General features: G+C 39.5%; 1 protein-coding gene across 14 annotated transcripts in view; it reads right to left on the bottom strand.

Moving 5' to 3' along the window:
• Positions 1-13,516, bottom strand: part of MBNL2 (muscleblind like splicing regulator 2) — a 156,550-nt gene extending 143,034 nt beyond the window's left edge. For 2 of the 14 annotated variants that reach the window (XM_078853387.1, XM_078853392.1), the window contains exon 1: positions 12,369-12,820. The gene's annotated coding sequence lies outside the window, so the exon portion shown is untranslated. Of the gene's footprint in view, positions 1-12,368 lie in introns of all 14 variants that reach the window. The other 12 variants (XM_078853395.1, XM_078853396.1, XM_073348176.2 and 9 more) reach the window with 7 other exon arrangements.
• Between the last annotated feature and the right edge of the window lie 821 nt (positions 13,517-14,337).

The following is a 14,337-nucleotide window of genomic DNA, read 5'->3' as shown; positions in this document are numbered from 1 at the left end:
CATCTCTGGAATCCTCCTCTTTCTAGGATAGAGCTAAGCCAAGGTCAAAGGGGCACTGGATCTGCCTAGAGTCTGGTATATGGGGGGAGTTTCTCCTGAACTGGCTCAGAAGCAGGGTAAAGGGAATGCAACTTAATCTCCCGGTTCTTCTTCACACTGGATTTAAGGGCTAGACAAATGTTACACTTCTGGGGGATGTGTGACTCTCCAAGGCAGCAAACTCACTTTGAGTGGCCATTCCAATTGGGACACGTGAGGCAATGTTTGAACCCCAGTGAGACGAGCATGTCCTTACAAGGAAGGCAAGCCTCCCTGGTGATAGAACAGCCATAGGGACACTACTTGAAGAATTATTGTTTTGGAGGATATACAATGCAATGGGAATGGGGTTTAGCTTCAGTTGAGGGTGGAAGCCATACATTTCCCTAACCCATCCCCCTTCCTCTCTTTTCTCCCTCCCCCCTCCATCATGTGCAATCCAATATGGATTCCAAGTAGGGAGAAAACCTTTTAAGTGTGCAACTGGTGGTTCATTTTTTATCTTTGCACTTACTATTAAAAAATGATTCAGGATTACAGGCTTAGCAAGCATGAGCGCATGTGTCTGCGTATAGTGCTGTCTTCATACCTCTGTCACACCAGTAGAATGACAGACTTATACTGTTGCTAGCATTAAACCATTGTCCTAGACAGTATGGATTACACAACTCAATGGTTGTATTCAGTAGAAAAGTCCTTTGTGGACCACAGTGCTCGGTTCTCTGGTTTTGCCTGTTCTTGACATGTTGTCTGGGCTGGTGGGTGAGAATTTGCTCAGCTGTTGGCAAGCCTTTGCACCCTAGTTCAGCATCCTGTTAAAGTTCAATTTTCCTCCAGTCCTAACAGGTGATGCTTTAGAATGGTAGCAGGTGATGCTTTAGAGAAACACGATATGGTCTGTGAGATTCCTCAGTATGGAAAATTTCCAGCAGCTACCTCGATAGCTTCCCAGCCCTCTCCATTCTTATATAAGCTGTTCCATCACCAGGTGACAAAAATAAACCAAAAACAAAACAAAAAAGCAAATGTCCTTTTCACAGATAGATGGGATTTCACCAGTAGCCTGGAAAAAGCTACTCCTTCTCCCACTCTGGGATTTGTAGAACAGGAATACCTATACCATTTGAAACTGACAACTGGACTCTAATTGGATTGCCCTAGCCCCCCATGAGAGTTCTACTAACTCTCCCCTCCACACACACTTTTTAAAAAAAATTCAATCTGAAATTCTTACTATGGTGTGTCTTTGGTCAAGGTATGTTGCTAGACATAGCTTCTGAATAGGCCAAGGTATAAATACAGAATGAAAACACATCACTTTGACAAAAGTATCAATCTGTTGCCTTGTCCTGATGCAGAATGTAAAGTCGAAAACTCTTTTTCCTTGCCATGAAAAAAATACATTAATGATCTTGGCAAAGATTTCTCCCTCAGCTGCACCAACACAGCCACTCTGGAATCTTGGAGGCAGGACCCTGAACCAGTATGGGGAAGAGAGGCCCAGAGATGACAGGTTATATGACATGGCATACAAGTCTCAAACACCTGGAGTACCAGGAAGGAGGGGAGGAGCAGGATAGGAAGGGAGAGGACAGAATGGTTGCCAATTTCCTCAAACATGACCAAAGGAACAGGGATTAGGCTGGGGCACTGTTAAAGCAGCTGATCTCTCCGACAGCCACCATGTCCTTGTACCAACTCCAGTGACCATGGGATTCTCTTCTATGTTATCATATCCTACAGCCAATGCAGTCACTAAAAACTCAGGGGCTGGGTGGGCTATTAACAAGTCTGTAAACTGGAACGATCTGATATACCCTGTGCACGACAGCCCTGTAAAGTAGCATACAAAAGTCAACACATTCAACCAGGAGGAGGAAGAACAGGTGGCACAGTTCTGACATCCAGTCCACTACCAGCGAGACTGTGGAGCTTGGCCTTCAGTTAACTGGCACTGTTTTGAAAACAGTTATACTTTATTTCACTTGGCACACTTGTAAATAGTTATTGTGGACAGGCAGCTGGTATGCCTGCAATGGTTTTCTGGATATTTTAATACCTTTGGTTTTGTTAATACATTAGTCTGGTTGTACAATACTTTGGTGCATGAGTGCTTGGAAAAAGAAGGGAAAAATCAGGAAATTGTATTCAAAGCTTTTAATACAAGTTTAAAACTCTTATAATCACATAAAACCAACAACTCAGAAGTTACCAAACATATTGATATATATACTTAATACACAGCATTACAGTCCCCCATGACAGCATCGCATTTCCATATCCACTGCACCTGGCAATACAAGGATGTGGGTGCACAAGGCATCCCTTATTTCCCTTGCTCTCCTGGACTCAGTCCCAACAATGACAGATGCACTTACTGGTGGCCTGTATCAGGACTTCAAACCAGCAGTGTTTTGAGCCCACTCCACATAAGAACTCTCACAATTAGCCTCACAGACATTGTACAGGACACAGCATACCATACAGCACTGGCCACACTGGCATCCAAATGAGTTGGCATATAGTGCCATTTTGTCTTCAGCCAATCAAATGTGCACTCCACAATGACTCAGTGTGTAACTAAACCTTCTGTCAGATGCTCCGAGATCTGGGTACAGTTTCATGACCCACAGCAGTAGAGGGTAGATAGGGACCCCTAAAACAACAGTGAGTACAGACACACTGATAGCCATACCATGTAGCGGTAATACAGCCCCTGCTTGTCCACGCATGTAAATATCACATCTTCTCAGCACTCTGCCATCACGCATCTTGCCAGTCCATCCCACGTTGGGGTTTATGAACCTGTTTGTAGTTGACCAATGCCTACAAAACAACTGACAAGTGCTTTTTGCAGCTGATGTATTCCTCTCCTCCTTGAGGCAGGCCAAAGCACGAACATGAGAGTGCCATCAATAGCCCCAGTTCAGCTTCTCTCAAAGCCAGCTATTATTTCAGGCACATTGGCTGTGTCCATCACCTATGGATAGAGCTCCACCACTATAGTACAGGGAGCAGACTTGCCAACACCAAACCGGTTTGTGACAGACCTGTAATAGTCAGTGGTAGCCAGCTTCCAGATAGCAACAGCAACCTACTTTGGCACGGGTATAGAACCACAGAAATGGAGAGCAGGAAGGGACCTTAAGAAGCCTTCAAGTCCAGCCACCTGTGCGGTGGCAGGTCCAAGTAAACCTAAACCATCCCTGACAAGTGTTTGTCTAAATAGGTTTTTTAAAGCCTTCAGTGATGGGGATTCCACAACTGACCTTGGAGTTCTAAATCTCCCTTGCTGCAGATTAAGCCCATTACTTCTTGTGCTACCTTCAGTGGACAGAGAGAACAATTAACCAGAGCACTCTTTATAGCAGCCCTCAACACATTTGGAGACTGTTATCAGGTCCCCCCTCAGTTTTCATTTCTCATGAATAAACATGCCCAGTTTGTTTGTTTTTTTAACTTTCCTCAGAGGGCAGGTTTTCTAAACCTTTTATCATTTGTGTTGCTTTCCTCTGGACTCTCTCTCTCCAGTTTGTCCAGAGGCTGGACCTCACATGTGTCAAGTAGAGTGGAATAATTACCTCCCATCTCTTACATACGACACTCCTATTAATACATCCCAGAATGATATCAGCATTTCTCACATCTGCATCACACTGCTGACTCATTCAGTTGCTGATCCACTATCAACCTCAGACCCTTTACAGCAGTAATACCACCTAGCCAGTCATCTCCTATTTTGTAGCTGTGAGTTTGATTTTAACTTCCTAAGTGAAGTATTTTGCACTTGTCTTTATTGAATTTCATCTTGTTGAATTCAGACCAATTCTCCAATTTGTCAAGGTCATTTTGAATTCTAACCCTATCCTTCAAAGTGCTTGCAACTCCCCCCATCTTGGTGTCATCTGCAAATGTTATAAGCATGCTCTCCACTCCATTATCCAAGTCATAAATGAAAATAGTGAATATCATCAGACCCAGGACTGACCCCTGGCAGGATATTCCACCCCCTCCAATTTTACAGCAAACTGCTGATAACTACTCTTTGAGTACGGCCTTTCAACCAGTTGTGCACTCACTTGATAGTAATTTCATCTAGACCACATTTCTCTAGTTTGCTTATGAGAATGTCATGTGAGACTATCGAAAGCCTTTCTAAAATCAAGATATATCACATCTACAGCTTCCTCTCAACCAATAGGCCAGTAACCCTGTCAAAGATGAAAATTAGGTTGGTTTGGCATGATTTGTTCTTACATGTTATCCCTATTTTGTGTGTCCTGGGGCCAGAGGATCGGACGGAGAGGGGTGAATTCCTCACAGAACTCCATGAAGGTCTACTTCCTCATGCAGAAGTTCTGGACCATTGCTGTTCATCCCAGGTCTCCATGACAACGTATTCCCACCATGTTGTTCTAGTTATTTTGCACCAGAAATGGCAGTCTGCACACAGGGAATCCACAGCAAAGGCAGCTAGAGTTGTGTGTAGGCTGTCATGAATATACTTCCCCTCTGAGACCCACTGCTGTCTTCCAAGAGTAAAAACTGCTGCTGAAATGTCAGCCACTGTCTTGTAGAAAATCTACCGTGCCTCAAACAGTTCAGTCACAAGCAGGATCAGCTCATCCAATACTGCTGGATTCATGCCAAGGCCCAAGATGGAGCATGAAGAGCCTAAATTTGTTAAAGTGGCAGAGGGTTCTGTGGCACCTTATAGACTAACAGACGTATTGGAGCATGAGCTTTCGTGGGTAAATACCCACTTCGTCGGATGCAAGATTTGTTAAATCACTAACAAATAAATTTGTTAGTGGGCTAAAACCACTTTCCATGCAGAGGCCCAACAAGTTCTCCACCAACACCACTGTAAAACAATTCCTAGAGTGGCTCCAGCAACCCTAGGATATGCCGCCAGAATCCTATCCCCAAACCCATGTAACTGCAGAACCTGCATGGCCTTGGTAAACAGGTAAGGATAGTGTGAGGCTGGCAGTATAGACATTCAGAGTTGTGGTTGGCAAGCATATGCCTGCATGCACATGAGCCAGGACACGAGTATACATTGCAGTTTTGACATACCCTTTAAGATGTATGCTGTTGCTCCTTGCCTCTTTAGGATTGATTATGCCCAGTAGTAAGCTGCCTGCTTGACTTGATGGTGGTGTTGCCACTTCAAATTGGGGCTACTGTGGACACTCACTGCACAGTCAGAGTAGTGAGCATTATATTAGGTTTTTGGTTTTTTTTTTAAATGCTGGCTACCAAGATTCTGCAGCATAGACACAGCCCTTTCAGAGGCTTCCCAATGCTGGCACAGAACGGCGCCACCATGGCAATGAAAGTGTTCTGCAAAGAACAGTCTGGGTTCAGAAAGTGCCAAGTAGCAGCACAGGGACCTTAAAAACACAAAAAGAACTGGAAAAATTAAATGTGAACTGAAATACCTTTTTAATTTGAAGTAGCATACAGCCCTGGGAGACAGTAGCACCCATTGCTTCTAGAACAAAACTCCATGCGTGCTCAGCAAATCCATTGGAAAAGCAGTACTGCAGCACAGCCAATCCACACAAAACCACCCCCTTACTCCCTTGCATGCACATTTCCTGCCCTTTCATGTAAAGACCTCTTGAGTCTGCCCAATAGTGCTGTGGTTGTGACCACACTAGTTGATACTGCAGTTCTGTACCCTGCTAATCCAGCAAATAACTTGTTTTCTATTTTATTTGAGGAAATGGGGTGTGGATGTCACCCCAACCTAACTAGGATGACCAGACTTCCCTATTTATTAGGGACAGTCCCGATATTTGGGGGGTTTTCTTATATAGGCACCTATTACCCCCCCATCCCGCCCCGATTTTTCACACTTGCTGTCTGGCCACCGTAAACCTAACCCACAGACACACACATTTGAGGCACAGCATGGAGGTCTTGCCCTGATGACTGGAGACTGGGGGATGTCCCCAACCTTATTCATGGGAAGAGGGCTATGGACAAGTAGGCTGGCTAGGATAGAAGCAATAGGATCACCATCCTCCCAGCCCTTACTGAACACTGTGAAAGCTAGCAATGAGTGCTGCTGTCAAAGAAATCCCAGGATAAATCACATAAATAAAATACAAACTAGTGTTGAAGTCCTAAATCATTAACAGAACACACGTATACACTTAAGTTACAAAAGGGGGCAGGGACTGACAGTCAGAGAATCCAGAAATGCAGAGTTACAAGCCGTTTGTTTATGAACTATGGCACTTAGTGTTAAATATTTATATATTTGTTATAAACAGCTAATAATAATGCTGTAAACTATTTAAGTTATATGACAATCACAAAGCATTAAAAACTAAGCTTGTGTGTCCCACTGACTCTTCACAGAGCAGCTACCTCCAGATCTGCCATATCGTCCCCACTTCAGCATTAGGAGAGCTCTCTAATAGAGATCTGCTGGAAAGTTTAAACCAGAAAACAAATAAAATGAACTCCACTTTGGAAAGCAAATTCTGATAATAAAGTGGAAGCCACCAGGAAGCCATCACTTAAGCTCTCGACAGCTGACAAACTGCAGAGCCCAGAAAACTGTATTCGACAAGTACAAATAAAGAGAGACAAAATAACAGAGACTCAGAAAATTAGACACTTGTGAAAAAAAGACTGTGGACCCCTCGGCATATACAATAACTCATGAAGCAAGTACCTGAAAAATCTCAAAACCCTCAGAATCCCAGAGGGAAATATTTTGCACACCTAGGAAGAAACACTGGAGAAAATAAAATCCATTCTTTGCTGGGTCTAGATATTCAGGATGATCTTGTATACTGTCTGTTAATAGTAGTAATCAGAATTTACAAAAAATAAAAATAGATTTGCTACCCAAAGTTCTGTAATTGCCATTCTCACTAAATCCTGAAAGATGGAGAGAAGCCTAGCTGCATCCTGTAAAACTTTTTAAAGAGAGTAAACTCTAATTTTTTCCAGATACCGTTCCTGTAACAGAAATACTGACTACAGTATATGTCATAAATATAAAGGGAAGGGTAAACACCTTTAAATCCTTCCTGCCAGAGGAAAAACCCTTTCACCTGTAAAGGGTTAAGAAGCTAAGACAACCTTGCTGGCACCTGACCAAAATGACAAATGAGGAGACAAGATACTTTCAAAGCTGGAGGGGGGAAAACAAAGGGTTCTTTCTGTCCGTGTGTTTTTTTGCCGGGACCAGAGCAGGAATGCAGGTCAGAACTCCTGTAAAAAGTCAGTAAGCAATCTAGTTAGATATGCGTTAGATTCTGTTTTGTTTAAATGGCTGATAAAATAAGTTCTGCTGAATGGAATGTATATTCCTGTTTGTGTGTCTTTTTGTAACTTAAGGTTTAGCCTAGAGGGATTCTCTATGTTTTGAATCTGATTACCCTGTAAGGTATTTACCATCCTGATTTTACAGAGGTGATTCTTTTCTTTTTTTTTTTAATTAAAATTCTTCTCTGATTACTTTTTCATTGTTCTTAAGATCCAAGGGTTTGGGTCTGTGTTCACCTATGCAAATTGGTGAGGATTTTTATCAAGCCTTCCCCAGGAAAGGGGATGTGGGGCTTGGGGGGGATGGTTGGGGGGAAAGACGTTTCCAAGCGGGCTCTCTCTCTGTTATATTTGTTAGACGCTTGGTGGTGGCAGCAAAAAAGTCCAGGGACAAAAGGTAAAATAGTTTGTACTTTGGGGAAGTTTTAACCTAAGCTGGTAAAAATAAGCTTAGGGGGTTTTTCATGCAGGTCCCCACATCTGTACCCTAGAGTACAGAGTGGGGACGGAACCTTGACAGTATAGAAAGTTTAATTAACATATAGACCTCTGCATCTATCTTGTCTCCATTTATGAGCAACGTAATACATAACAAGTCCTTTCTCTTTCAGGATGTGTCTTCTACACAGATATGTCTAAAAATTATGGATGAAAAAAGGAAACTAACACAGAATCTGATGAGAAACCATCTGTCCCTATATCCTACTCTGCTTTCTGTGTATGAACTACACTGTTATAACTTTTCGATCTTCTTTCCTATTTGACATAAACACATCTTGCTTCCCCTCACTTATTTACAATTACTCATTCAAACAGTGGACAGACTATTCCCTTACTTCCTACTTCCTTGCTGAATGCTGTTACTTTTTTGGATGCTTAATTTATTGTTCTAGGATGTAGGTAAGTAAAGACTGAGATGTACTTCTGGAAGTATTACCTCATTTGAATTTTGCAGTGTCATGCATATCTACTTTCTTGTTACAGAAGAAACAGTAGAAAGTAGAGGGTATATCTGAAATTAATTGCCAGCTTTATATTTCAAAATAATAAGAATAAAGAGAGATACATTTAAAAACAAAACTATCTTATTGTTTTCCTTTTATCTCTAGGACTGGAGCTCAGCTGTTTTTCTCCTCTAACAGTTGATGATATCACAAACATACCAGGCCCTGTGTAATCTGGGAAAAGATGGATCCACATGTACAGGAAGTACACCTGATTTCTGCACAGCACTATGCTATTGCTGCAGCATGCTGAAATTTCTACAGAAGCTTTAATTAAATATAAAACAGCATTTTATTGAATTGAATATGAAAAATAATATGGGCACAGTATTCCTTGTGTTGGTTATTTTGATTGTAAATGTAATCTAATTTTGGGATTTTATTTCAATTTTACATTGCCCTAAAGTTTTCATTTTTTAGTGTGCCATGAAATTGTGCACTGACAGCACAAGCATGGAACTGCATTGTAGGGACATGCTGTCAAAGGGAGAGTTGGAGGTTGTGACAGTTGGATTTGAGGTAGCCCACATTATGTCTACACCACGCACCTTACAATGTGCCATTGCAGCTGCGCCATTGTAAGGGGTGCTGTGTAGCCGCTCTTTATCGCCAGTAGAGAGTCTTCTGGCGACAAAATAAAACCACCCCGAATGAGGGGCGGTAGCTTCATCAGTGGGAACATGGCTTCCGCCAATGAAGCACTGAATCAAGCTTTTCGTCGTTAAAACTTTTGTTGTTCTTGTGTTTTTGCAGATTAATGTTTCTACTAAAATAATCAGCAGTTAAATAATTAACTGGGCAGATTTTTTAAATTAGGTTTCAGGGTTGGTACTTCCCTTCAAGGTGAATGGCAGCAATTTATTTCTCTAAGGCTATTATTTCACACTGTTTGCAGACAAGTCAGCACTGCATTGGTTCACATTTGGAAGGTTAGTTTCACAACCATAAGGACTAGAAATTATATTTTTAAATGAAAACTTATATTGTACAGCCAAATCCTGTGGCAAGGAATGGATTCTGCACAAATTTTGCAATTAATTCTGGGTTTTTGAGTCACAAGGAAACCCTTCCAAAACATGGGGCTTCTTCTTCTTTGCAGGATAATTCAAGAATCCTAAGCACAGACCCTGGAAAGCAAGAGCAAATGACTTCAAAAATGTGTCATTTGAGTTTACGTATATATTTAGATAATGGATTTAGGAAATTAAAACTATTTTTAATATTTATTCATATAGTATTTATTCATCAGGAATACACTTCACCTTTAAGAGCCCTAGTTAAGTCTGTGAATACTGTAAAAAAATTGTGGTCAGAATCAGAGCTTTTCACAAATGACCTGGAACTCAGCTCAGATTATTCCTGAAATACTTAGGAGCTACACACCAGAATATTCAGTTGGAGATATGATGGGCTAATCAGGCTTGTATATCTAACAGTGCATACATTATCATCTGCTACTTTTATTGTGAGATACTCTTATTAACAAGAGGCATATATACTATATTTATCCTAAAACTAAGTTCCCTAAAAATTAATAATTTGATTTTCAATCAAAACAAACACTGCATAAGCTCACACAAGAGTAGACATCCATAAGTAAATACAACTTTACATTACTGAAAAAAACTTGACTAAACTTGGTTTCACCATAGCAATGGTAAATAAAAAAGTGACTACATACTATTTCTAAGGGCCAGATTTTGCCATCCTTACCCATACCAAGTAATAAGTTACTCCACAAGTAGTCCCACTAAAATCCACGGGGCTACTCACGGAGAAATGTGCTACTAAACACGAGTAAGGCTATTAGAATCTAGCCTCAAATAAATTTAATATCGAGTATTTACATGTTCATTACAAATAATTTCAAATTTTTTCTCCCGGCTATACCATAATACTAAAAGCCCACCTAAAAGTATAACAGGTCCGTTTTGTGTGGGAAGGACCTAAAAGGGAAGGTTCATGCATGTATCCTTGAGGAGAATTGTTTGTTTTTTTGAACACACACAAAAGCAAACTCTTTATGTGAAGAAAAATCCTGTTTGTGAAGCTTAAATTATATTTTGTAGTTTAGAAGAGATGGAACTATTTATTTAATTTTTCATAGATAGTTTTCCTCTAGGTTGCTTGATGCATACTCCATGTATGTACACAAAAATACTACATTTAAAATTTAGGCAGCAATTGGAAATATTGTTGACATAATGCCAATCAGTGACATTAGCAGACGTCTTAATGACTCTCTATCCTTTTATATTTAATAATACAGTTGTTAAAATTATTTAACGAAACATTGTTACATTAACTCAGATGCGTTAAGCATATAAAAGTTACAAGTTTAGAACATAAGACCATCCAAAACTAGTGTCAACTGCTTTACCCAGCATTGAGTCGGGTATTTTCAGACATGAACCAACTCCGGCCCACCAAAAAAAAAAAAAAAAAGAAAAGTATAAGTGGACCACGAAGAATTGGGAGAGGACATCAGAAGTTTTGAGCTAGTGTCATGTACTTCTCCTTTAAAGGTACAAATGGTAGGTCTATAAGAATCTAGATAATGTTGCCCTTTAAAAATAGTTTAAACTATTACTAGTGCAATTATTCAAAACCTCTTCTGAAAATTACACTATTGCTAATGTTTATAGGCAGTAAGAATGTTTTTAAATTAGTTTTCTTCTTTAAACACATTGATATTTACTGTTCATCAACTCAATCTTAATTATTCCACATCTGTGGGTAACAGTGCTTTGAGTAGTAATGCTTAGATAATACAATAACAGGCATAAAAATAAGAGAAATTCTCACTGCTTTACCTAAAGTCATTAAAATTATTTTTTTGCTTGTTCTTTTAAAATTATACTACATTTGTATACACAGTAAATGCTGCAGTACTGCTATGTTATTGAAGATAGAGTTTTAATTCCTGTTACTATCTATGGGTTTGATCATGGGAGGTACTGAGTAACATCAGCACCCATTGAAGTTGAAGAGGCTTTGCACCTCACAGGAGTAGACCCTATATTTGCATACTTTTCTTGCAATGTTCTAGTAAAATTTACTATAAACTCTTGCTTTCATGGTCTAACAATATGGTACAAACTCCGCGTTCCATGTAAAACGTAATAGACTTCTGTCCCAAATACCTCCTTTCCTTCTCATTGTCAAGAACATTTAACATAAATCTTCTCCATTGCTTCCTCCTGCTAGTTCTCAGCAAGAAAGTTGATATTGTTCAGCATAGTGAAAGCACTGCTTTAAAAGCCAGTCTGCTCATTAAATTATTCTGCTGGCTGTGTGTTCTCATTAAAAATGTATAAAGATCAGATAATTGCAGTAAGTATTGTTAACCTTGATTTTCCTGTTTTAGATCAAGGTTCTACTTTTAAACCTAAAACAAAGACCTGGAAATGGCAGGGAAAATGTTCAACTAAACAACATCATCTAAAACTCTTTAGAAGCTTGCCTTAAGAACACAGGGAATCACTGTGTATTGAAAAAATACTTATAGTCCTTTATACAAGTCATAGTGGAATGAAGTATCAATCTCATTGTAAAGCTGTTTCCAATCTTACAGACAATTATATTTTTAGTTCAGACCTTATACTGGCAGTTGCTTAGAAGAGACATGTTCCAATTCCATCTGAATCTTCAAACATATGTATTGTAAACTTTATTGATTTTTAGGTTAACCAATTGCTTTTATCAAAACAAGCAACCACTAACAGATGAAAACCCAGCTAATAATCCAATTAGGCTAACAGTATTTTTTGAAACATACCAACCCATTTCCTTTTTTAAATGGTGTTATTTTGAATGAAACATACATATACTTGTGTTCTATTTCTCAAGAGAACAATTTACATTTTAAAATTTAATTCACTCATACAAGATCATATAAAATTCACATTTCACCTCCAAGAACTATATATGCCTGGAGAAACCTTGTTTCCTTGACTCCCCCAAGCAACACATATGGTATGCAGCATACTGCAGCAAACTCTTTAAACATTCAATAAAAGACAATGATCCTCTTACCTTGTTTAGCTCTGTCTATTCGACACATTTACAATGTGAACGGAAACGTATATGATATGATCAAACGGCCACATCTTTTCCATTGCACTATGCTGATGAGTAGTTTTCATGTACAATAATTATCACCCTATTTTTTTGTACTCTGAAAGCCTTATCTGGGAATTTTCTCTCAGATGATGAAGCAAAGACACAGCCTGAACTCTGTTGCTGAAAGACTGCAGCCCTTCCTTCTAGCAAATCCCTCCCAGCATATGGTACCCAATCACACACAAGTTCGTCAGTTCTACTGGTCTTAAACTGGTTGTAATAGGATGATTGACAAGGCAACACAGCACTTCTAAAGTGTAAAAACAATGCATCCATACTGATGAACAAGAAATTTCCCTCTCACAGGAAAGCAGTGTTACCAAGGAGATAAAGTGACACCTATATGAAACAAACCACCACCATCATACCTGCAGTCAACATTTGCTATGGTATGGTCTGAAAAAGCTTGTATTAACACGAAAATGTATTATAGAAAATAAACAGAATTGTACAAGGGAAGCAATGATTCATCTGTTTTGTTATTGAGATTTATTCATGCACTGTATTCCAAATAATTTAGCCTTCAAGTTTTTTTTAAAAAAAATACAACCAAAAAACATCTGTGCTGAAACATAAATATGTTTACATCTCAATACTGTATAACTTTACTGTTTCTGATATATATGGTATCTTTCACAAGATATCAGACTTTTGTGTACAGTTATGGAATACTTACAATAAAAATGCAATCAATAATATATTATCATTTTAATATACTTGGCAGACATAAGGCCAGGGTCAGCAGTCCCCGAACTATGTTCAGTTTGATTAGAATGCAAGTGCTGTCCATTTGTAGTGAGGGTCACGCATGTCATTTATAAAGACTCTTATAAGATAGCAATCGTCTTAAGTCAAAACTTTAACACTTTGATTGCTGGACCTTCTACATGAAGCAATAGAGGTGCTAAATCATGTACCAGCTTCCTCACTTTGAAACACAAATGCTGCTAGAATGCCATTACGTTCTACTGCAACAGAAAACAGCAGCAAAAGAGGACAGTGAATGAAGGGTTATGTTTTAAAATTAGGAACATGAACTTTCAATTCAATTAAAAGCTAAACATGTGAAAATATAAGAACTCTACAGTAGTGCTGCACTATAAACAAAAGTGTATCCATTTTAGAAAAATACATTAAGCCAAATATATTTAAAACTGTATAAAAAGACTAAATATACGAATAGACAAGGCAAAAAACAAAGCTCTCATTCATTTAAAAGTTGCAACCCAAGACCCCTTTGTTTATTATTGACTGTTTTGCATATCTGAAATGAAGCATTTCCAAAATCCATTCTTCTTCTATCCCTACAGTTAAAACTTTCTTCAGGCCTCATCACCTCTCCTCTTAATTACTGCAATCTTCTCCTTTCTGCCCTCCATAAAATGCAAATTGCCCTACCCTTGCCCATCAAAGCTGCTGTGACTATCTTCTTTGCCCACCAATCTGACCACAACTCCACCCCTTCTTCCCTTTGTATCCCTACACTGGCTTCCCCTCCACCAGTGCATCAAGTCCAAGCTTCTTATCCCAGCCTTCTGGCATATCTCTGCTCCCTTTCCTCTCTGTCCACCCTGGCCTCTTTTCTGAAACAGCCCCTACATTCTATCAAAGATGAAAGCTTTAAAGTCCTATTTATTCTCTTTTCCCATATGCATCTCCCCATGTTCTTTCACAATAACCCCTGCAACAAGCACATCCTTCCCAAACTGGTTCACAGGCCATATATTCTCTCCACATCTAGGTACCTCCTTGAGACCCACCTCTGCAACCATTTGAATCCAACAAGTTTGTGGATTTCAGAGTAACAGCCATGTTAGTCTGTATTCGCAAAAAGAAAAGGAGTACTTGTGGCACCTTAGAGACTAACCAATTTTGTGGAGTT

Source organism: Lepidochelys kempii, chromosome 1, assembly GCF_965140285.1.
Source record: "Lepidochelys kempii isolate rLepKem1 chromosome 1, rLepKem1.hap1, whole genome shotgun sequence".
Lineage (NCBI taxonomy): Eukaryota > Metazoa > Chordata > Testudines > Cheloniidae > Lepidochelys > Lepidochelys kempii.
The sequence above is the reverse complement of the archived record's forward strand: the minus strand, read 5'-3'. Positions and strand labels throughout refer to the sequence as shown.